This window comes from Cupressus sempervirens, chromosome 2, assembly GCF_028749045.1.
Source record: "Cupressus sempervirens isolate cs-2001-9-10 chromosome 2, ASM2874904v1, whole genome shotgun sequence".
In the NCBI taxonomy this organism is placed as follows: domain Eukaryota; kingdom Viridiplantae; phylum Streptophyta; class Pinopsida; order Cupressales; family Cupressaceae; genus Cupressus; species Cupressus sempervirens.
Window position 1 is genome coordinate 682,488,234 of NC_143119.1, and position 23,650 is coordinate 682,511,883.

Sequence of the window (23,650 nt, forward strand, 5' to 3'; positions counted from 1 at the left end):
GCACACACAATCAAATCTAGAAGACAAGTTATGCACTATTATATAATAATAAACATTTAAAAGTGTAAGGTGGAATTACACAAGCGTTACAAGTATTGAATATAAATTATATTTAATATACATATTGATTGAAAATATATTTTGGGACCATTTATAAATTGACATATAAATATAACTCAAGGAGTTAAGAATTCAAATATAAATTAAAATAAATCTGATTATTGATTTTCAACAAGACACACCACCCAATCAAAGCTTACTTGCATTATAATTTTTTAAATTAAACTATTACCACAGGTAGACTACTGAGATTACAAACAGAAAACTAGCATTATAATCAGGCAGAACGATGTAGGTGGTGTCAATAAACTCAGGATCCAAACAAAAACCAATGGGACACCATTATTATCATATCTGAGTTTGCAGTAAATTTAAATTTCAAGCAAGTGCCAATATAAGAAACTTGTTTACCAAGCGATGTCTACAAATTTCTTAACAATTTTATTGCAACTTATAAAAGTCTTACATTCACACATTCATCCATCACCTCATACCATATTTGCTGACACTTGTACAAAATATTACACAAATTCTACAACCCAATAATAAGGTTCACTTGTCCAGAAACTCACTCCCCACAAAACAAGATGTATATGGCTTAATGGCCAAAAATTCCAAACAGAAACCCCATAGAGTATCATCTGGTGAAATGATAAGTTTTTAGATGGCAGTCTAGCAAGCAACCATTATGGGGATATGAGACCCTACTTGTGAAGACATGGGAAGTCTTCTTACTTTATCTTATATGTATGCTCAACTCAAGAAGTTTTTGACCAAGCTCCCAAATATATGAGACCTTTCCAATCTTATGAAGGGCACTCACACCGCAGTTACTCTAGAGATTATAAATATAAATAAATAACACAGCCCATGAATGGAAACCAGCATTTAGCGAACGAAATATTTATTTATGGATGTAGGAACAGGGTGTTGCCAAAGAAGAAACATCTGGCAGAAATTTCCAGACAAAGATTAAAATATAAATCATTCAAGTGGCCATAAACCAGGATCCAGCAACAGAAGCCTTTATTTATTATATTACAAATATTAAACCACTTAAACAACTTAAAATACTATCCATTTGTATCCAAGGGGAAGTCTGTAGTGTGTGCATCTCGCACGAACAATAGTCCACATGGGATCCAGATGCACACAAACAATGGCCCACATGGTGGGATCCAGATGCATCAGTACAGTCAATGGGAACACCAGCAAATATACTTAATAGAGCCAATAAAAGTGCCAATGGTGACATTGTAGCAGCAAGCACAGATACTTGCAGTGGGCGCTAATAGCAGCCCTTCAACCAAAATAGATTCAGTTGCATATAGATCTAGATAGATCAAAATGTAGTGTCTCCTATGTATTCATCTCATTCAGGGTCTGACAATTTGATCAAACTATTAATTGGCAATTTTGGGTTAGTTCAAAAGAATTATACTCGGATAAAAGTCCCCAGGGCAATTTATTCGAAAACTTTCACATTACTAGATTTTTATCATTCATGGGCTTTCTTTTGGAACTGCAAAGTTGAATATTTTGTTATTGATGTCAAAGCTAGTCAGTGATTATCTTAATCAGTGGCAATTATATTTTATCTGTGCTATTGTTTGCTGAAATAATATCATCCGCTGGACGTGGTAATTTAGTGAGGCAATACAGTATTGTTGTTGGTGTATGGTGGTTGCAAGTGTCTATGTACTCTGACAGATTCAGACATTGATTCTTGGTGGCTCATTAATTTATTTATTATTTTTAAGTGACGGTTTCAGACGCTTATGTTGATGGTGAGTGTGACCTATGTTACCACATTTGCACCCTGGACCTTCAAACCGGTTCCAGGTCCGAATTCACAGACCGGTCCGTGCTGGATTCGTCAAGGATCCGTGTTCGGACCTGTGGGTCCATCTCAATCCACAGTGGCCAAGGTCCATGTTTGAACCTGTGGGTCCGTCTGGATTCACAGTGGTGCATATCCTGACGGACCCACAGATCCGAACACACACCCTTGACGAATCCAGCACAGACCCAAGAGGATCTCGTGAGGACCCAAGGGAATCCCACATGGATCCGCGTGGACCCATGGCCCAAAGTGAATTATTATAAAATAATTCAATGCAATGATTTTCTTTAGAATTTTGAGAGTAGCTCAATGATCAAGTATTTAAATTTTTAATGTTTATCTTTGATTCTTGACATTTGGCATTGATCAATGATCAAGCATCATAGATTCATACTATGAAATGATTTAGTTTTACAATTATGTATATTTCTCTTATTTTTCTGCATATATAATGCACACACACAGACACGCGCACACGCACACACGAATCTATAAGAACTACAATGGGAAAAAAATTTAAAAACCATGAACCAGGTTCTCATATCCTAATTCGTCCCCAAACCCGAACCGATAACTTAGAGTGTGGCGGCTTATTACTGAAGATGGTTGTGTAACATCAACATTAAAAAAAATGAAACGTTTTGAATTCTGAAGTAATTGATAAATACCTGAGCCATTCCTTGTTTAGAGTTTATGGAGACAAGCATGCAAGCTGCATGTCAAGCTTTTCAAGATTGTTTTTCTATTGTTACTCACTGTCTTCATTTTGGTGTGGAATATATTTTGGTTAACTTGCTGCACATAAGAAGTCAAGAACTCTTTCAGCGGTATGTGTGTAATTTCTGTGTGGTGATTGAAGTGTTGAGTGCATTATGGAAAGTGTGTGTTAGTTTCAGTGCATTAGAGTTCATGCAAAAACTGAAGTTGTTGCTTCAACTGAATGAAGTTGGTGCTTTGAGGAGGTTTGGTGCTCTTTGTGAGTTGGTGCTTACTTATGTAATCTGGGTTGGCGCCCATTTGTTAAATGAAAGCTAGTGATCTACCAAGGTTTTTACCCGACAAAGTTTTCCACGTGAAATTTGGTGTTCTCCTTATTGATGTTTGCTCTCTATTCTATATCTTTGCTTATGTGATTTCAAGTGTTCAAAATACAAATTCATACCCCCCTTTCCACTATTTTATGTGCGCTCTTCAATTGGTATCACAGCAACGTTCCTTTGGAAAAAGAACATAAATGCTTGGAGGCTGATCCTGATTGCACACATGGGTTCTCTTGAAGATCATATTGATGAGGAAGGAGGAGTAATTTTTGAAGTGGAGCTAATTAGTGCTCTAAATGAAATCAAGAGACTTAGAAAGAAAAATCAGAACGTGAAGTTGCTGAGGTGAGAAGGGAATCAGATGAAAACCAAGACATCCCAAACTTCAAAAGAAGAAATTATAAATTAGCTTAAGCTCAGGGAAGAAAACTATGAAAGACACACAGCTGAAACTGCTTCACTTGGAAAGTTAGATAAATATTTGCCACATTTGAATTATGAGAAGATAAATCAGTAAAAAACCATGTCCTTGGAAAAAGTCATTGACTCATAAAGATCTAATGATAGCACAAATGATTCACTATTAAAAATCAGAAATAGTGCTTTTAAAAGGCCTCCTATTGCAAGACAAGCACATATGACCAGGTTTAACAACTATTTCTTTTATTATTATCATTTCTCTTGCAATCATCTTGGACACAAGGGAATAAACTGTTGATTGTTTTGAAGAAATAATTTTAGGACTTATGAGTAGGAACTATTTTGCTTCTTCAAGGAACTGCAATGTAATATGTTATAAATGCAATAACTTTGGTCACACTGGAAAGGTTTGTAGAAGTGGTGTGTCATGTCCCCCAGTCCAGTTTGAACCATGTGAGCAGCTCCTAGCCTATCAAGCATTTCGATAGGCAATTAGGGAGCAGGTGAAAGGGATGAGTGGTTATGGATATCCATCATGGGCTCTAGGTTGGCACATGGTGTCTTGCCTAATCTTTGACAATTTCGACGAAGTGTGTTATCATGTTCGGAGTTGGCATATCCGTAACTCTTGCCTGCCCAAAAGACATTACTCTCTCCCTCTCTCTGCGGATTCTTCCTCCTCCATCTTGCATGTCATCCTTGAGTAATGGATGCTTTTTAGTTTGGACGGGAGTGTTATGATGAGGGTGGATGGAGAAAAAACGATATGGAAAATCTGTAAGAAGAAAACAATTTTCGTAACAAAGCAATTGTGATCATAGCGATTCTCAAGACGGAGGATGATACCCCTCCGGTCTCATATACTGGACAGCACCCCAGCCTGCAATAAGGAAAACTTGTTTTGAGAGCTTCCATATGCATTTCAGGTGGATTCTTGGCAACATTTATATAGACGACACAAAAGAACCTGTAGAAAGGGAACTTCCATTTCACAGGCTGAAGGTTACACTATTGGGCATCATAATCTTCTAAAATCTGAAGTATCCCCTGCTTGTGTTTGGCCTGAAGAAAGATAGCGGGAAGAAGACGCATTGGGTAATCAAACTTCTAGCAGACCACACTGGAAACAACTGGCATTTGTCGGATTAAGGAGAAATCAATTTGAGCCCATTTGGCAACGGAAATACAAGCGGAGTAGGCACATGTAAATTCTTAAAATTTTGAATTCTTTGTTTGGATGCACCAAATTGGAATTGGAATACGAAGTAAAATAGGAATACGTATTCCAATTTTGGCCCAAAAATGAGGTTTTGCAATTCCACCCAAATAGGTGTTATTGGAATACATATTCCTATTCAAATTTTATTTAATTTAGAAAACATAAATTTTGGGGTCCGCAAATTCCCCATCAAATTTTGGCTGAACCAAACAGAGAATAGGAGTACGTAGCCCCATTTTCTATTCCAGAATAGCTATTCCTATTCCAGCAGCCAAACAGGCCCTTCTAGATGGCATCGTGATTGAAGCAAGCCATCTAGGTGATCAAACTTTACACACACAAAGACCATCATTCCTAGAGCAGAGCACTATCAACAGTTCCAATACTATGGCGGAAAGTATTCGAGTTAACTGTTTGTATGGTAATTTGAATAAGAATTAAGAGTGAACTGTGCTAAGACCAGCTAATGGAAGGTCCTTCAATCCCAACAAGTGTTTTTCCTGTACGATGTTATCCTCTCAGGGGTTCACTCTTGCTGAGAATGATTCATGAATTGAAATAAGCAGAAGTTGTGTATTAATTATAGTTCCCTCTATTATTTGAAAATTGCAATCTCAGTTTTTGAATTAGGATAAAGAATCTGTGCACAGACCAATTTTGCAGGGAAGAAAGAAGTATGTGCAATTGGGTATAAATATCCAAATAGGACCAGGCCAAAGTAATATTGACTGTGACAGCCAATTAGCAATCTATCCATCTCAATGATAATAATAAGTCAACATACAATCCATTACAGTGGTATCAAAGCAATGAATCTGCTGCCTAGTGGGCTTTCATAATGAATGTGTCACTACAACAAAGAACCATGTGGAATTTGGAAACACCCACAAATTTCCAAAGGAAGAACAGCTTCAGAGATTATTGGAGTACATTCAATGGCTGAAAGAGTTCCAAATGTCGTTAAGGAAGTGGATAGAGAAGCAAGGAAAACCTTAAAGAGCTCTCAGATGGGAAAAATCATGTTGCTGATGTATTGCAGCAACTTACACACGCTATACCGCAGAGGAATACCGGGCCTAGAAGACCCCAGTGGGGGTGGCAGTGCAGCTGGAACACCACGAGGCCTAGGAGAACCCACTCAAACCACAAACAGGCCTTTAATGCTAGTTTTGTTGAACAACATGATGAGGCTGAGGTTGTTAATGTTGGAGTTGTAAGAGACATTCCAGATGATGTCATAGCTATATATGCTAAATGGGATTTGTTTCCAAACAATGTTAAGGCAATCTTAAGCATTGTTCAGTACATGGGACAATGAAGGGAACTAGTAGAGGACGAAAAGATAGCAGACCAAGGGCCCCAAACAGGGATCTAAAACATGCTATGCACAAACTCACCATACCAATTTTTAAATGACAGCAGTAAAACTACAGCCAGGGCATAGATACATAAGTTTTCTTACTCTCGAACCATTGTCTGAAACTAAAACAATCAAGTTTGCTACTATGCATTTAGATGGGCCCGTTTATGATTGGTGGCATCATGCCTTGGTCTCTCAAGATCATGGCACGATTAATTCTTATGAGTTCAGTAACAAGCTGATAAAAAGATTTGATAGGAAGGATGTAGAAGTTTATTATAGGAAGTTAGCTCAACTAAAGCATAGAAATGCTTTGGACACCTATATTGATGAATTCCAACGGATATCTATCATGGTCCCCAACATGACTGAAAGCGAGAAGGTGGTGTTGTTTGTGGAAGGTTTGAGTGAGACGTTCAAGGGATTTATCTACTCTACGAGATGCAATCAAGATGGCACTTGATTTGGATGGCTCATTTTCAAAGGTTCAACATCCAAAAATGCTTTTTAAGCCGTGTTAGACTGGCACAGCAGTGCGGGGGGTCGTTGGGACGAGTTTCGGGTGTAGGAAAAATTAGGGCCTCAATTTGGGGACAGCAGGGTGCAGCGGCCGAGGGGAGAGAGGGGGTTGCATAGTATATATATATGACTGAAAATGTTAATTATGAAATGATACTTCAATATAACATACCAAATATAGTTGAATATAGAAAATTAAAATGCGATTCACGAACCAGAAGTTCAAACTTGAAACTTGAAACTTCATAACCATTACCAATGACCATTGAACTTAGTAAAATGCTAAAAATTTTAAACATAATGATAATAATGATAATGATGTTTTACCGTACTGGGTAAACGGATTAATGCATACAAACAATAGATATGAATAGCAGAACTTATTTTATTCGCATATGCCAGAACATTACATTATACTTCATCAGATAAGATGAATACAATGCTTCCCGAAGGGGGGTATAAATACTTTCCGAAGAACCTTCCCGAAGGGGTCCGTCGGCTACATAACAAGAACCTTCCTGAAGGGACCCGTCGGCAACATACAAGAACCTTTCAGACAAGCCCCGTCGGCTACACAATATTTACTTACGACATCATCCCCCCAAAAGAAAAAGTCGTCTCCGGACAACAATTACAAAACAAAATACATTAACTGACTAACTACAACAAGATAAATCTGCTTCTGTCACATCACTTTCACATTCGTTCTATGCCTGCAGCAAACTGGTCTCCAACCCATATGCATCTATAGCCTTTGCTAACACAAGACTATCCCTTAATCAAACTGACCTTGATAGCCACCCATGTTGCTTTGTCTGCTTCCAACTCCTAGTGTAACAACCGGTTTTCCAAGGTCTAATTTTAACATCTATTATAAGCATAGAATAAAATTTTAACTTGACTTCATAAGAAGGCAGTTACATCATTCATATTCATGTGAGGAAGATTACCGTTAAAGTCAGTTAAACAAAATTGCTTAACTAAATACTTGAAATTCTTTTTATTGAAATTACATCAGAAATTGAAATCACATACCTCGGAAAAACTGAGACTGAAATTCATCTAAGTATGCTTCTACAACCACCCGGGTTAGTCCACAAATATACTATAACAATTTCTCAAATCGACTGCTATCTCAAAAATCATTTGATGAATATCACTAAATACCATTATAACTTAAATTAGGGCATCACATATCATCTTACCAATTAGGGCATCAATTACCATCGGTTTATTTAGGGCTTTTGGTACTGCTTTACCACTTAGGGCTTCCGCGACCACGGATTCAATTTAGGGCTTCCACGACAACGGATTTATCTAGCATTTCCACGACGACGGATTCAATTTAAGGTTTCCACAACCACGGATTCAACTAGGGTTTTCGATACCACGGATTCAATTAGGGCTTCCAATATCACCATATCAATTAAGGTTCCAGCTGTCACACAATCAATTAGGGCTTCGGATTTCTTTTCCTTCGATTGCTTATCTGTGACAGTTTCTCAAGATTAGTTAAATACTTATATTCAATATTCATTTATATGAAAGTAAAATAATGATAACCATGAAATACTTCAATTAAATCTTACCTTCTCATAAACAAAAATGATAATACCTGTTTCCGATAGACAATTGATTTCATGGCTTATCTCTATTTGACACATATCTGATGTCTTGAGAGAGGTGAAACATTGCCAAAGGCTTTACCACCCAACCTCGGACCACAATTTATTCCCGCACAATCTCTAACGAGAAAGGCCCTCCCTACTCGGAATTGACAGGGGACATCATTCCATCCACTGGGCATCATGATATCTATATCACGCCATACAACTTGGTAGCAGGAGATCACCATAACAGAAATGTGCATGAGCTATTAATTAATTCTTATTAAATGATAAATATTGAAATGTCAAAACGGATACGGATTCAAATATTACCGATTCCTCTCTATCACCTTGATACCCTATACTGGCATTTACAAGAGGTGAATTCCTTGGTATACTATTTTCTATATCTCAAAATCAGTTATTGTACTATATCAAGATGTATTTGTTTGCCAATGGAGATAATATCATTTTGGTCATTGACCTTATATGATTCTGAAGGAAACCACATATTAGAATGTTTGTAAGAATAAAAGAGAACGCCAATTTTATGTATAAATCTAAGTAACAAAATTACCAATAAAATTAACTGTTTTTACAAGATATTCGACAAGCTTGTACATTAATTATTGCCAGGCTTATCACAATTGATAAACGACTACTTACAACAATCTCGAATAACAGTTCGGTGGTTGATTCCACATGCTATTATTAACGGTTTACGGATTAACTTTTGCATTCATCTCTTTAATAAAATGAAATAAGGATTATACGGATTGCTCAAAAAACGTTTCAGAGTGTTACTCACATAATCGGATATATATATATATATGGAAGGAGAAGTCAACAGACCTAAAGTGTAGTTTGGCATCATGATTCACACGTTATCACTAGAAGAAACCACAGTCAAATTTAAAGAGCATCAAAGTTATAAATATCCATTCAACAGTAACACCAAAAGACTTACGATTGATGCAAAAATGTGAACAGAATTAAATATAAAGAAGACCCTGCTGTATACGAATTTGCAATCTTCATGAAATCAAACAAACTTAGCATAAAAGGATATCGTGATTCAATAATAGTCTGGCATGACACAAGCTTTGAAGATTGTTTGCTACTCCCGTAAACAACACTTTCTTCACAGACTGTAATGTCCCCCACTTAGCCAGTTTGGAGGTATGTTGTCGTTAGCCCATTCTTGTATGGTCCCGAGGGCTAACTAGGACTTCAAAAGGGATCCTGAGGTTATTTGGCCTAGTCAAATTTAATTACAAGCCAAACGGAGTTCATTTGTTGGATTTTCAGAAAGAGTTACTATTTTTAGTAAGCCAATAGGGGGATGCGGTGCCTTAAATTTTCAGTGACAGGATGAGATGCGTTTTGTTGGGCTCTTTTTGATGAGCTATTATATGTGGGATTTCGAGTTTATTTAGTATATTATTTTAATGTTTGAAGTTACAACGGTAAAGTGACTATTTAAATTAAATATTATAATGTTTCATAAAGTCACTTTATAAAAAATCAAGAGTCCCCCTTTGAGTACATACATGGACTTTGTAAAAAGAAAAAAGAAGTACTATTAAAACTCATATATTATCCCACATTGGCAAGACGGAAGCGTGGAGCAAGTGAGGAAGGGATTAAAAGAAAGAGGATAGCTCTCATTTATTCATGCTTGGAAATATCAAAGAAATTGGGGAATTTTCTAGAGATTATATCTCAATAGTTTGAAGGACGAAATCCCTTCAAGCTGGAAATCTTGACGCCATTGAAAGATATGGTCTTGAGATTCAACATAATAGCAATCCGAAAAAGCAGATACGAAAAAACAGTCCGAAAAAGCGGAACCAAAAAAGCAGGCTGAAAAAGCGGGTACGAAAAAGAAGTCCGAAAAAGCAGAACCGAAAAAAGCAGTTCGAAAACAGCAAAGCAGAAAGGGCAGCATTGAAGGAAATTATTACAGCCATCTACAATCAATCCATTGTAGTCTTCTAGCACAAGATTCTCATTGATGCAAATTGAAAAAAAGTCATTTGAAGCCAACTGAAATACTATATCAGTCATACGTCCCTTGCATGCGAATTGTTTGATGAAATTCCTGAAGCTTTCATCAACATTTTTGAGAGCAGATTTGAGGAGGGTTATTACAGTGGTATCCCAAACGGAGTTCATTTGTTGGGTTTTCAGAAAGAGTTACTATTTTTAGTAAGCCAATAGGGGGATGCAGTGCCTTAAATTTTCAGTGACAGGATGAGATGCGTTTTGTTGGGCTCTTTTTGATGAGCTATTATATGTGGGATTTCGAGTTTATTTGGTATATTATTTTAATGTTTGAAGTTACAACGATAAAGTGACTATTTAAATTAAATATTATAATGTTTCATAAAGTCACTTTATAAAAAATCAAGAGTCCCTCTTTGAGTACATACATGGACTTTGTAAAAAGAAAAAAGAAGTAATATTAAAACTCATGTATTATCCCACATTGGCAAGACGGAAGCGTGGAGCAAATGAGGAAGGGATTAAAAGAAAGAGGATAGCTCTCATTTATTCATGTTTGGAAATATCAAAAAAATTGGGGAATTTTCTAGAGATTATATCTCAATAGTTTGAAAGACGAAATCCCTTCAAGCTGGAAATCTTGACGCCATTGAAAGATATGGTCTTGAGATTCAACATAGTAGCAATCCAAAAAAACAGATACGAAAAAACAGTCCGAAAAAGCGGAACCGAAAAAGCAGGCTGAAAAAACAGTACGAAAAAGCAGAACCGAAAAAGCAAGCCGAAAAAAGCAAAGCAGAAAGGGCAGCATTGAAGGAAATTATTACAGCCATCTACAACCAGGTTCTTTTGTTAGTATTGCTTTTTAGGGTGTTATAAGCTTTCAGCTGTAAGTGTGCATTATACCAGCATTGTCATTTTGTAATCCATATAAATGCCAAAGTCATGGCCATATTTCATGAGCATTGTAATTTTCATTGCAATTAAGAAGATAATAGTTGCTCGTGTCATTTAAGCAATTTAATATCATTATTTATCAGCTAGTTAGTTTGCATACCAACTGTTTGTAAAAATGCCAGTTGGCTGTAAGTGTTCATTTCTCATGCTTAGATCATATATATGCACTGAATATTGTCAAAATTAGTAGCACACTCATGTTAGGTCATTGTGTAATCCATTGTAGTCTTCTAGCACAAGATTCTCATTGATGCAAATTGAAGAAAAAGTCATTTGAAGCCAGCTGAAATACTATATCAGTCATACATCCCTTGCATGTGAATTGTTTGATGAAATTCCTGGAGCTTTCATCAACATTTTTGAGAGCAGATTTGAGGAGGGTTATTACAGTGGTATCAGAGCTATAAGTCCTGCCATCCTGTGGAGGTCTTATAGGAAATTTGGAACAGCCAGATAGAGGGGAAAGTGTTTGACGAAATGTCAAAACACTAAAATCAGAGCATTTATGTTTGAGCATGCGACAGGGGCCTTATAATTTTCGCAACACCAGAGAAAGACAAAATAAGATTTCAGACCTACAAAGCAAACAGTCTAGTTCATCCGTGCAGGTGGACATAGAATCTAGTCATACAGACACAGAGGAGGTATTCTTTGATCAAGACGGCAATATGGGAGACAGGGATGCTCGAGATCCTGGAGAGGAAAGATTCTTACAGTTATTAGAGACCTTGGCACAGGGATAGCGATTAGCAGAACAGAGGGCACAGGAACAAAATCAGAGAATGGAGCTTATGATGCAGATGATGGCTCGTCAAATGGGGTTGAATGCTAACATGGGTGGAGGAAATAATCAGAATGGTAATAATCAAAATGGTAACAATCAAAATGGGAATAATTAGGATGGGACACATAATGGAGGTGAACAAGTTGGCCGGTCAAGCACCCTAGCAAGCTAGGACAGTGAGTTCAAGGCCCATGATTCCCACATTTCCTCCTAGAGCCCCAGAGCAACCCCTACAAGAGCCCCAGATCACTGATATACAGGACCAGTTGAGAAGAGATTGGGAAGCCAGAGGTCCAGATTTTACGACTGCAATTACCTTTAGGGAGTATATGGATGTGAAACATATGCCACGTGGACATGACAGGAACCAGAGCTATGAGCTACGGAAGAAAGTAAGGAAACTTCAGTTACCATATTATGATGGCTCGGGGAAGTCTACAGCAAAAGCTTGGGTTCAAAAGCTTGATACATACTTTTAATTGAACCCTATGCCTGAGGAAGAAGCTATTAAGTATGCAGCAATTCATCTGGATGGGTTAGCACACAAGTGGTGGCATCATGGTATGGTCACTATGGGTCATGCACAAATTACCTCATATGTGGAGTTTACGGAGAGATTGATTGAACGTTTTGATAGGAAAGATCCAGAACTACATTTCAAGGAGTTAGCTCAGCTTAAACAATGGGGATCATTGGAAACATACATTTCAGAATTTCAAAAACTTGCAGTGTTAGTAACAGATGTATCTGAACGGAGGATACTGGTTCTATTTATGGATGGGTTAGCTGATCCGTTGAGAGGGTGAATTAAAGCTCTCAACCCTCCCACTTTGCAGGAAGCCATTAAGAAAGCTCATGACATGGATTCCTCTTCAACTTCTAAAAATAAATTCCAAGCAAAGAGTTTCCCTTCGAGGAAAGATAAGGACAGTAAACCTTTTCGTAGAGATATGGTGATCAGGATATGGTGCTTGGGATGAATTGGATGAAATCTCTAGAAGAGGTTACATTTAACCTCCAGAAAATGGAAATGAGGTTTGAGGCAAATGGTAAGAAGATAGTACTCAGAGGTTTGTCAGATGGGAGACTACGAGTGGTGTCACTCAAGCGGATGCAGAGTTTCTTCAGACATGACCAGGTGCAGTGGACAGCAAAGTTCAGAGTAATGCCTAAGGTGACAGAGCAACATAAACAGGAGTATCCACCCGATGTACAAAAAATAATAACCAAACATACTAAGGTGTTTGGTGAGATACCTCCAGGGAGACCCCCGGATAGGGGAATTGAGCATGTTATTGAGTTATAGGAAGGGGCTAAGCTAGTCATCATCACACCCTACCGCCATCCAAAGAGATATAAAGATGAAATAGAAAAGGCAATCAAGGAGTTGATTGACATGGGGCACATACGACCAAGCAAGAGTCCTTTCACTTCTTCAGTAGTATTGGTGAAGAAAAAGGATGGTACAATGAGGATGTGCATTGATTATAGGGAACTAAACAAGAAGACAATCAAGAACCAATACCCTATTCCGCGCATTGATGAGCTTATTGATGAATTGCACGGTGCCTGCTACTTCTCTAAGATTGATTTGAGATCCGGCTACCACCAAATACGGGTTAGAGAGGTGGATGTGGAGAAGACAGCTTCTAGATGCCACTATGGACATTTTGAGTTCTTAGTCATGCCCTTTGGGTTGACTAATGCCCCCGCCACTTTCCAGTCCTGTATGAATAGAGTATTCAGAGATCAGTTGAGGAAGTTTGTGTTGATTTTTTTTTATGATATACTGATATACAGTCGTACTTGGGAGGAACATTTGAAGCATATTGATGCAGTGCTCAGCATTTTAGAGAGGGAGTCATTATATGCCAAGATGAGTAAATGCGAGTTCGGGATGACAGAGTTGCTCTATCTAGGGCATATTATTAGTGCAGGAAGTGTTCGGGTTGACCCAGACAAGATCAGGGCCATTCTGGATTGGCCACCGCCGAGGAACACTTCGCAACTCAAGGGATTTCTTGGGCTTTGCGGGTTCTACCGCAGATTTGTGAAGGTATTTTCACAGATAGCAACACCACTTACAGATTTGACACGGAGAGACAATTTCAAGTGGTCGAAGAAGGCTCAGGATTGTTTTGACAGGTTCAAGAAGCTGATGAGTACATGCCCTGTTTTAGCCATTCCAAATTTCACCAGGCCTTTTGAGCTGCAGTGTGATGCCTCAGGAGAGGGCGTAGGAGCTGTCCTCATGCAGGACAAACATCCCATCGCATATGAGAGCAAGAAATTACGAAGCGTTGAGAGAATTTACAGCATCTATGACAAAGAAATGCTAGCAATCATGCACGCGCTAGCTAAGTTTAGGCAATACTTAGCAAGGAGTCGATTTACAATAAAAACAGATCATAACAGCTTGAAACATTTCCTTGGACAGAAGGATCTCAATGACAGGCAACAGAAATGGGTGAGTAAGTTACAGGCTTATGATTTTGACATAGTCTATATCCAAGGGAAGAAAAATATCGTCACAGATGCTTTATCCAGAAGGCCTCATTTGCTTGCTATTGGGATAGTCATGGACGATTGGAGAGAGTTGATTTTGGCAGAGTATGCCAAGGATAGTTGGGCATCTAGTGTTATTGAAGGAACTATTCAAGATAGTCGATACACTGTTGTAAATGATTTGATCATCTACAAGGAAAGGATTTATTTAGTACCCGAGTCTACTATGAAGCAGAAGATTTTGAGGGCATTTCATGATTCACCATTGGCAGGACATCCCGAATTCTTTAAGACATATCGACAGGTGAGAGAGCGCTTCACTTGGAAAGGACTCAAAACAAAGGTGCTTCAATTTGTTAGGGAGTGCCCAGTATGTCAACAGAACAAACAGGAACATTTCTTTCCGGGTGGTTTACTACAGCCCCTACACATATCAGAGAAGAAGTGGGATAGCATTTCCATGGATTTCATTACAGGCCTCCCCAAGGTACAAGGTTGGGATTGTATTTTTGTTGTGGTAGACAGATTGACGAAATTTGCACATTTCTTTGCGATTTCATCCACATATTCAGCAATACAGACAGCAGAGCTATTCTTTCGAGAGGTATTTAGATTACATGGGATGCCACGGAACATAGTCAGCGACAGGGATAGTAGGTTTATGAGCCACTTTTGGCAGGAGTTGTTCAGGTTGTGTGGAACAGAGCTAACTCCGAGTACCAGTTACCACCCCCAAACTGATGGGCAGACAGAGATAGTGAATAAATGGGTTGAGGGGTACCTTTGAAACTACATTGCAGGAGAGTAGAAGGCTTGGGTGAAGTGGCTGCATCTAGGGGAGTACTGCTATAATACCTCTTTACATATGTCTATTCAAATGTCCCCTTTCATGGCACTGTACGGGTATGATGCTCCTAATTTTTTGGATTTGTTATTTGGGGACAGTAGGGTGCCTAAGGCCAAGGATATATTGCAGGAGTGTCAGGACATTATGCGATCCTTGAAGGAAAATTTGCAAAGGGCACAAAATCAGCAGAAGCAATATGCTGATCAGCACAAAGTTGAGAGATCTTTTGAGGTAGGAGACATGGTGTACCTCATGTTACAGCCGTATAGACAGTCCTCTCTCAAGAGGAGTGGAGCAGAGAAATTGAAACCACGCTACTATGGACCATTCAAAGTAATCAGGAGAGTGGGTGAGGTAGCTTATGAGTTGGAGCTGCCTGCAGACAGTAAAGTGCATAACGTGTTCCATGTGTCACGCCTTAAGAGGGCATTGGGGAATAATGCGGTGCCTTCACTAGTATTGCCACCTCTCAATGATGAGGGAAAGCTTATCTTGATTCCCGAGGCTATACTTGACTCCAGGGAGAGGGTGCTTCGCAGGCGGACTATCAGGGAGTACCTAGTAAAGTGGAGGAACCTACCAGTTGAAGATGCGACATGGGAGGCAGAGGAGATTATTCAGCATCCTGAGTTGAGATTGCTTGGGGACAAGCAATTTCAAGAGGGGCGGACTGTAATGTCCCCCACATAGCCAATTTGGAGGTATGTTGTCGTTAGCCCATTCTTGTATGGTCCTGAGGGCTAACTAGGACTTCAAAAGGGATCCTGAGGTTATTTGGCCTATTCAAATTTAATTACAGGCCAAACGGAGTTCATTTGTTGGGTTTTCAGAAAGACTTACTATTTTTAGTAAGCCAATAGGGGGATGCAGTGCCTTAAATTTTCAGTGACAGGATGAGATGCGTTTTGTTGGGCTCTTTTTGATGAGCTATTAGATGTGGGATTTCGAGTTTATTTGGTATATTATTTTAATGTTTGAAGTTACAACGGTAAAGTGATTATTTAAATTAAATATTATAATGTTTCATAAAGTCACTTTATAAAAAATCAAGAGTCCCCCTTTGAGTACATACATGGACTTTGTAAAAAGAAAAAAGAAGTAATATTAAAACTCATGTATTATCCCATATTGGCAAGACGGAAGCGTGGAGCAAGTGAGGAAGGGATTAAAAGAAAGAGGATAGCTCTCATTTATTCATGCTTGGAAATATCAAAGAAATTGGAGAATTTTCTGGAGATTATATCTCAATAGTTTGAAGGACGAAATCCCTTCAAGCTGGAAATCTTGACGCCATTGAAAGATATGATCTTGAGATTCAACATAATAGCAATCCGAAAAAGCAGATACGAAAAAGCAGTCCGAAAAAGCGGAACCAAAAAAGCAAGTTGAAAAAGCGGGTATGAAAAAGCAGTCCGAAAAAGTAAAACCGAAAAAAGCAGTTCGAAAAAAGCAAAGCAGAAAGGGCAGCATTGAAGGAAATTATTACAGCCATCTACAACCAGTCCATTGTAGTCTTCTAGCACAAGATTCTCATTGATGCAAATTGAAGAAAAAGTCATTTGAAGCCAGCTGAAATACTATATCAGTCATACGTCCCTTGCATGTGAATTGTTTGATGAAGTTCCTGGAGCTTTCATCAGCATTTTTGAGAGCAAATTTGAGGAGGGTTATTAGACAGACTTCCACAACTTTCCGGATGTGATGATACAATCACGTTGATTACCTAGGTTCTGTCAACAACTTAGAAGCTCAAAAGACAATGTTGAGAAACATTACGGAGACGGGTTCAGATGTTAAAGGTTTCGAAACTGAGCAAGGTGATAGACGTGAGCAAAGGAATAGGTATGAGCAGGGTAATTGCAGAGTGAATGTGAGTCGACTACTCCAAGGTGCCTTCCATAGACGACAACACCCGTATATTTATTTATTTGAGCTTGGCCCTACGGCTTCCTGCCGTTACAAGATCATACACGAATGTCTTACTCCATCGATTGAAAAGAAAAATAGGGGAATAAAATAAAAAGAAAAGAAAGCCGATTACAAGCTATTCTATAAATTCAAAGTAAATTAATTAAAAACAAGAACATAAGTTGGAAGATTATAATGGATTCTAATTTCCAATTATTTAATCAATCAAAAACAAGGAAAGTATAAAACAATATAACTCGAAAAATAATAATTCAAAATGTTGCTAAAATTCGAACATTTTTAAAATATTATATGCACAATCAACATTACTTAATTGATTATTAAATTGTAATGTTTTCAAAGGTGATTTTATAAAACATACATTTATAAAGAAGGATAACTTAAAATCCTTTTAAAAGTTAAAAGTCCTTAAGATGCATTTTATATTTTAACTCAACTATTTTATTTAAATTATTTATTTAAATAATTCATGTAATTCCACAGATGTATCCTGTTTCAAATCGCTAGGTCCATTACCCGTCTGCCAGTGATGGTGATGCCCTGCCAAATTCTTTTCTGACAATGCTTCCACCCCTTCGACATGCTCCCTGCAAAGAATTTCTTTGTAATTAATTATAAATTATAAATAATCATAACAGTTAACCTTTCATCTTAATTCCATGAATTCGCGACTAATGATCATCTAACATGTCATCTTCACTTAAAAATCATAAAAACCAACTATTTTACCAATTCGCCAGATTATATCAAATTAAACTACCAATTGACTTCATGTGAACCTCAACGGCTATATTTCAAGCTAGGTCAAAAATTGGGATGTAACACCTAGGTACCCTGAGCCAAGTGTTGTTGTACTGCCTTCAACTAGATGATCAACTCCTCCCGAGCTCTCCCTGCATCCACTAAGACAGCTTCATGGCCAACACCTACTCCAAGTGTAACACCCCTCTCGAAATGCTTGTTCTGTAGATCTTTTCACCTCTAAACCACTATGCCTGCAGCAGCTCCAGGTCTCATCAACTAGTCACACTTCTTACGACTAATATTTGCAACAACTAGGGGTTCAAGGGGCAACGCCCCTGGCGGGGTCGAGGGGCAGCGCCCCTTGCCGCCAAGACCAAATTAGCACTTCGAAACCCACAGAAAAATGCACAAAACACACTATTTTTGCAATTTCTCCTAATCCCACACTTTTTCTGGCAACTGTTGGTGCTTCCCCTTCCCTATGGCATCATCTGCTACTCATTTTGAGCATTCTTGATTTGTTGACTTTTTTGTTTTTTTTTTCAATTTAGAAAACCTCCTGTCACCCTTCTGTGCTACCAATGTACAACTACACCATACATCCTGCCATCATATCGACTCCTTCCTTATGCAATATCCTGTAACGTCCTCCAAAGTCTGAATGCAATAACAAGTAGAAGTCGTACACCAAAACCTATAGAATCAATTCACCACATTATGCAAAAATCCTACCCCATATTATGCAAAATCCGTACGGCTACCTCAGAACCATACAAATCAATACAGCAAATGGAATCCGTACGGCATTAGTATCCAATTAGTGTTTCAAGTATATAATGAGAACTTTAAAATCCGTACACCATGCTTTATCTCATAAATCTGTATGCTAGGCTTGGCCTAGAAAATTCGTACATCAAGAAAGTCCATTCGCCAAGTGCTCTGCTAAATCTATACGGTACTTAGATTTTTATAACATCCATATGGTGAGGTAGAAAGCCGTACAAGAACACAAGCTTAAAAGCCATACGATGGCTTATCAAAAACTGACTATAAAAATCCGTACGGTAGCTTCACTCCAGAACTCCATACAGTGACTCCTGCTAAAAATTCGTACAATGTCTAAAAATCGTGCAACAACCAATCCTCAAAAAATCCATACGGTAACCTTTACTTAGAAACTGTACACTACATCATCATTTTAAAATCTGTAAGGTACCATCCTTTAAAAAGTCGTACGGTATCTTTTCCATTTTCTCTCTTTTTTTTAAAAAAAAAAATTAAAATTTTTTTCCACTTTTTGAACAACTATGTACAATATTTACATATATACAACACTTACATTCTTCTTCTCTCAATTGTTCATCCATGGAGGTGCGTTACTTCTTTCATGGCAGACATTCAACTTTCACCTATTCACTACATCGAACACTTCCTTTCCGTCTAGCATCCATTGTTTTACTGCTCCGTTATCACCCACTTCCCGAATTTGATATGGTCCGACCCATTTAATTTTGAACTTAAATGGTTTGATCTCATTCCGGTCGTCGTACTTCAACACCCACTGTCCAAGTTGAAACCTGCTACGCCTGTTCTATGTCATCTCCATATCACCCAATTTGTTCCCGAAGCTCGCTACCATGGACTCTGTCAGCTACCCCTTATGTCCGTCAATAACACATTCACACTGTACTGCTACAACTTTTATTGAACCCCTTCGCTTTGTTTCCTGTGCGAACCATATGATGTGTCTTCCTTACTGCTAGCACCTTTCTACTATATCTGTGGTTCAACGTAATACTTTCTTCATGCGCGGTCGTACAGTGGAATCTTTCTTCCTTTTAGGTTCGTACTATATGTTCTTTCCTTCAGCTTCAGTCATACCCGCGTTTCCTTCTTTGGCTTCTCTGTGTTGCTTCGAACATTCATTTCCTCCTTCGGCTTCTCCATGTTTCTTCGGACATTCATTTCCTCTATCGGCTTCTCTTTGTTCCTTCGGACATTCATTTCCTTCTTCGGCTTCTCTGTGTTCCTTCGAACATTCATTTCCTTCTTTTTTACCTTCGTCAATCCTTAGCATATTACAAATCGGAAAGAGTTCGTAGTCCTCTATCTGCTAGTGGTAAAGACCGTTCACCGAATCCAGATCGTCGTCTATCAATCCTCCTTCCAACCACAGGACTCCCTCCTGATCTGGTTCCATATTCTGCCTCCTTTCATCCTCGTCTTCTTCGGAATTTGACGATAGAGCTTCTTCCCCGACCATTTGAGTGTGTAGATCGATGACGTACTTCCACCCTTTGCTTTCAAGTGATAAACAGGTTCAGCTGGCTAATGATAGTGATTTTGTTCTAGCAGGATGGAATGATCAGTTGTTTGATGTTTCTTTTCTTCAATCTCTGGCTTCTAATGATGGTTGGGGTCCGAATGTTAATTCTTAGTTTTTCATAGTTTGATATTAGGCAATTTTGATCAGCTTGTTTTATTGGAACAACTTTTCTCTAGTTCTGGTTTATCTGAATATCTCTGATACTGTTTTGAATAGCTGTTATGTGATACATATGGGCTGAACACCCTGTAAATCATGCTTAGTTTTGATATGACAGTGCTTAAGTGGTTGTTGCTCAGGTAGTTTATGATGAACAGTTCAATATGAACCTGATGTATCCAGTTTTTAATCTATTCTAATATATAATATAAGTTATTTAAATTTTCTATTTATTGGCAATTACAAGTATCATGGCTCTTATAAATTATTTATATATATACTCGTACTCGTACCCAAGGAAAAAAATTGTCATACCAATATAACGGGTTCAGATTCCCCTGCATGCACCCATACCTGAACTAATAACTAAGTCTCAAACTTGTAGTGTTTCTAGTTGTGAGCAAGAGAAGTGTTTTTGAAGCCATTCGCACAAAGAAGCATAGATTGACTCTAAAGCATTTGAATAACCTTGTTTTTGTGCTATACAACCTTCAGTTGCATGAAAAAAAGGTGCAATGGCAGGGTTCAAATGAAGTACTTAATCTTGATCACATTATCCATATTCAGATTGGATTGGTGAACTTGATGATGTTGGTGTGGATCCATTGTTAACCGATGATAACTTACCTGAATTGGAAAGGGAGGCAGTTGAATGGAAGCAGAAGTAGTCAACTGTCAGAGGCAAGTTTCTTAAACACACAGCTAAATCCTATCTCTATGGATGAGGCACATGCTAAGGCCCCTATTGAGTATATTGCAACTGTATCATCTACTACAGCAGTAACAAACTCTTTTGAGCTTCAGTTGTAGATGAAGTTTATGATTTACAGTTTTCATTGAAACCAAAAAATGCAGTAAGTTCATATGTATTTAGAGTTTGAACTTGTTTTTGGTCTACGATATATATTAAACTGAAATGTTGAAATATATATGATGGAAATCAATAATATGTTTTACAAATTCAGCATGCTCTGCAAATTTAGTATAGATATATGTTTTCTAATAAAAATTTTAAATATATGTATTTTCAAATGTTCTAGTTATTGACGGGTTTTTCCTCAAGTTTTTATAAATTTTGGGCCTGCTGAGAATCTGAGATATTGCTCAAACCGAGTGTTTCTAGTACAATTCAATCCAAGCAGCTGTCATTTATGTATTATGCTCTAGGGGCTGCCTTTAACTTTTTTCTTCTAGTGGCAGCCCTTAAACATTTGTCTTCGAGCACTTTGGAAAAAAGACTGCACTGTCTTTTGTGTTTGCTGTTATGGTTGACTAGAATTTATCTTTATTCATATCCTCTTACAAATTCCTCAATTATCAGCAGTTTTAATCTCCTTTGTCCCGTAGTGGCTGCTCACAACTACATCTCTTTTAACTGCCTTATAAATTATTGATATTTCTGTCATGTTCCCAAATTTTAATATTATGATTTAATTTAATTAATTAATTAATATGGGGCTCAAGTTAATAATATTTGTATTTGTGGTTTCGATTTATTTAGTATATCTCAAACCCATTTTTATTTTAATTGTTTTCATAGGTGATGCCGTCGGCTATCTTTGTAAACCCTCGAGAGTTCCTCCGAAGGGTATTTAAGCACAACGTGCAGATAGTAGTTGGCATACGATTTGGATTATTCCTTTGTACTGTGAATTCTTGTTGGAGTTCAATATTGTTCGTCATTTCGGAAGTGAAAGATCTTCCCTATTTGGCTATTCTAGTTTCGGTGGGATTCAACCCTCACCCTATTCCATCTCTATATTACTTGCTTGAATCTGGCAAATCAGCGCACCATCTTTGTTTGCAAATATAATTACTATTTGGGGATTAATTGCATATATACGCAATCTCTCTCTCTCTCTCTCTCTCTCTCTCTCTCTCTCTCTCTCTCTCATGTACCAAGTTGTTTGTGTTCAATATATCATATACAATTCATTACGTGTTGGCATCACCGAATTTCATCACATATCTTTCATCATTGGCAAACTCCCTCAAGCATGTGAATCGTACAATTCCACTTTCTACACTCATCGTATAGACAACTCTTATCTACCGTATGATCGCCATTCCAGCCTTGAAACCGTACGGCTACATCCTTTGCATCCACCGCACACCCTCAGCCCCCCACCGTACTGCCTCTTTCCCACCACCGTACAACCAATCAATCACAACCGTACAGCCCTTCTAGTGACCTTCAGCCCTCACCGTAGGGCCTTTGCTCCACCACAAATCGTGCAGTCCCTTTCTCATTCTGCATTGTCTTCTCCCACAATCTCGTATGGCCTCCCTATTATACACAACAGACTACTATACGGCCAACTTACCTTCCTAGAAGTGACACCAAGAACGGAACATTACAGAGCAATTGCCTTTGGGCCGAGATCCCCTTCGGGAAGTCATTGCCTTCGGGTCGAGATCCCCTTCGGGAAATCATGCCTTCAAAGTCGACATCCCCTTCGAGTTGAGATTCCCTTCAAACCAAGTTCCCCTTTGGATCGAGTTCCCCTTCAGGTCAAGATTGCTTTCGGACCAAGTTCCCCTTTGGATTGAGTTCCCCTTCGGGTCAAAATTCCCTTTGGACCGAGTTTCCCTTCAAAGTAAGTTCCCCTTCGAACCAAGACTCCCTTCGAATCAAGTTCCCCTTCGAATTGAGGTCACCTTTGGATTGGGATTGCCTCCAGATAGAGATTCACTTCGGGTGAAGATTGCCACCAAACAGAGATCCCCTTCGGGTTGATATTGCATTCGGGTCATAATCGCCTTCAGACCAAGTTCGCCTTCGGAACATTACAATTTCTAAATAATTTTAATCTAAGTTTTAATTTTAGGTGGTGGCATTAGATAAGAATTTATGAATCTGTCTCAACTACCAATCCCAAATTAGTCAAATGCTTTCTCTTTCTAATCATAACACTTGCCAAATCTCCAGGGCTTATGCCACATTATTACACCACATCCCAAGACCCACTAGGTACCATAATGATAACAGAGATTGGAGTTTGTAGTCACATATGATGACTTCAACCTGACCTGGGTTACCTTTGCAGGTACTGCAAGGAATCAAAATCCTCTTGCACCCATCCATGTGTTAGAACTAGTTGCTTTGCATTATGTTTTAACTTTTAACCTTCTTAACCACTCTCTTATTGAGAATAACTGTCAACAGTTCTTGCCAACCAGCATTGGATTCAACATCATCAAATGAAGACAGTATAATTTATTTGTTACAGTTGAACCAGATAGCTACTAAACTCACAATGAAGCCACTGACCTTTTTAATGAGACAACCAATGTGAACCAAACATCGCAACTCTAACATAACGAACA

At 38.3% G+C, this 23,650-nt stretch overlaps 1 protein-coding gene across 1 annotated transcript in view; it reads right to left on the reverse strand.

The window, feature by feature from the left end:
• Window positions 1–23,650, reverse strand: part of LOC149575198 (ATP-dependent DNA helicase SRS2-like protein At4g25120) — a 255,426-nt gene that overhangs the window by 221,409 nt on the left and 10,367 nt on the right. The gene's annotated exons all lie outside the window — the stretch shown is intronic.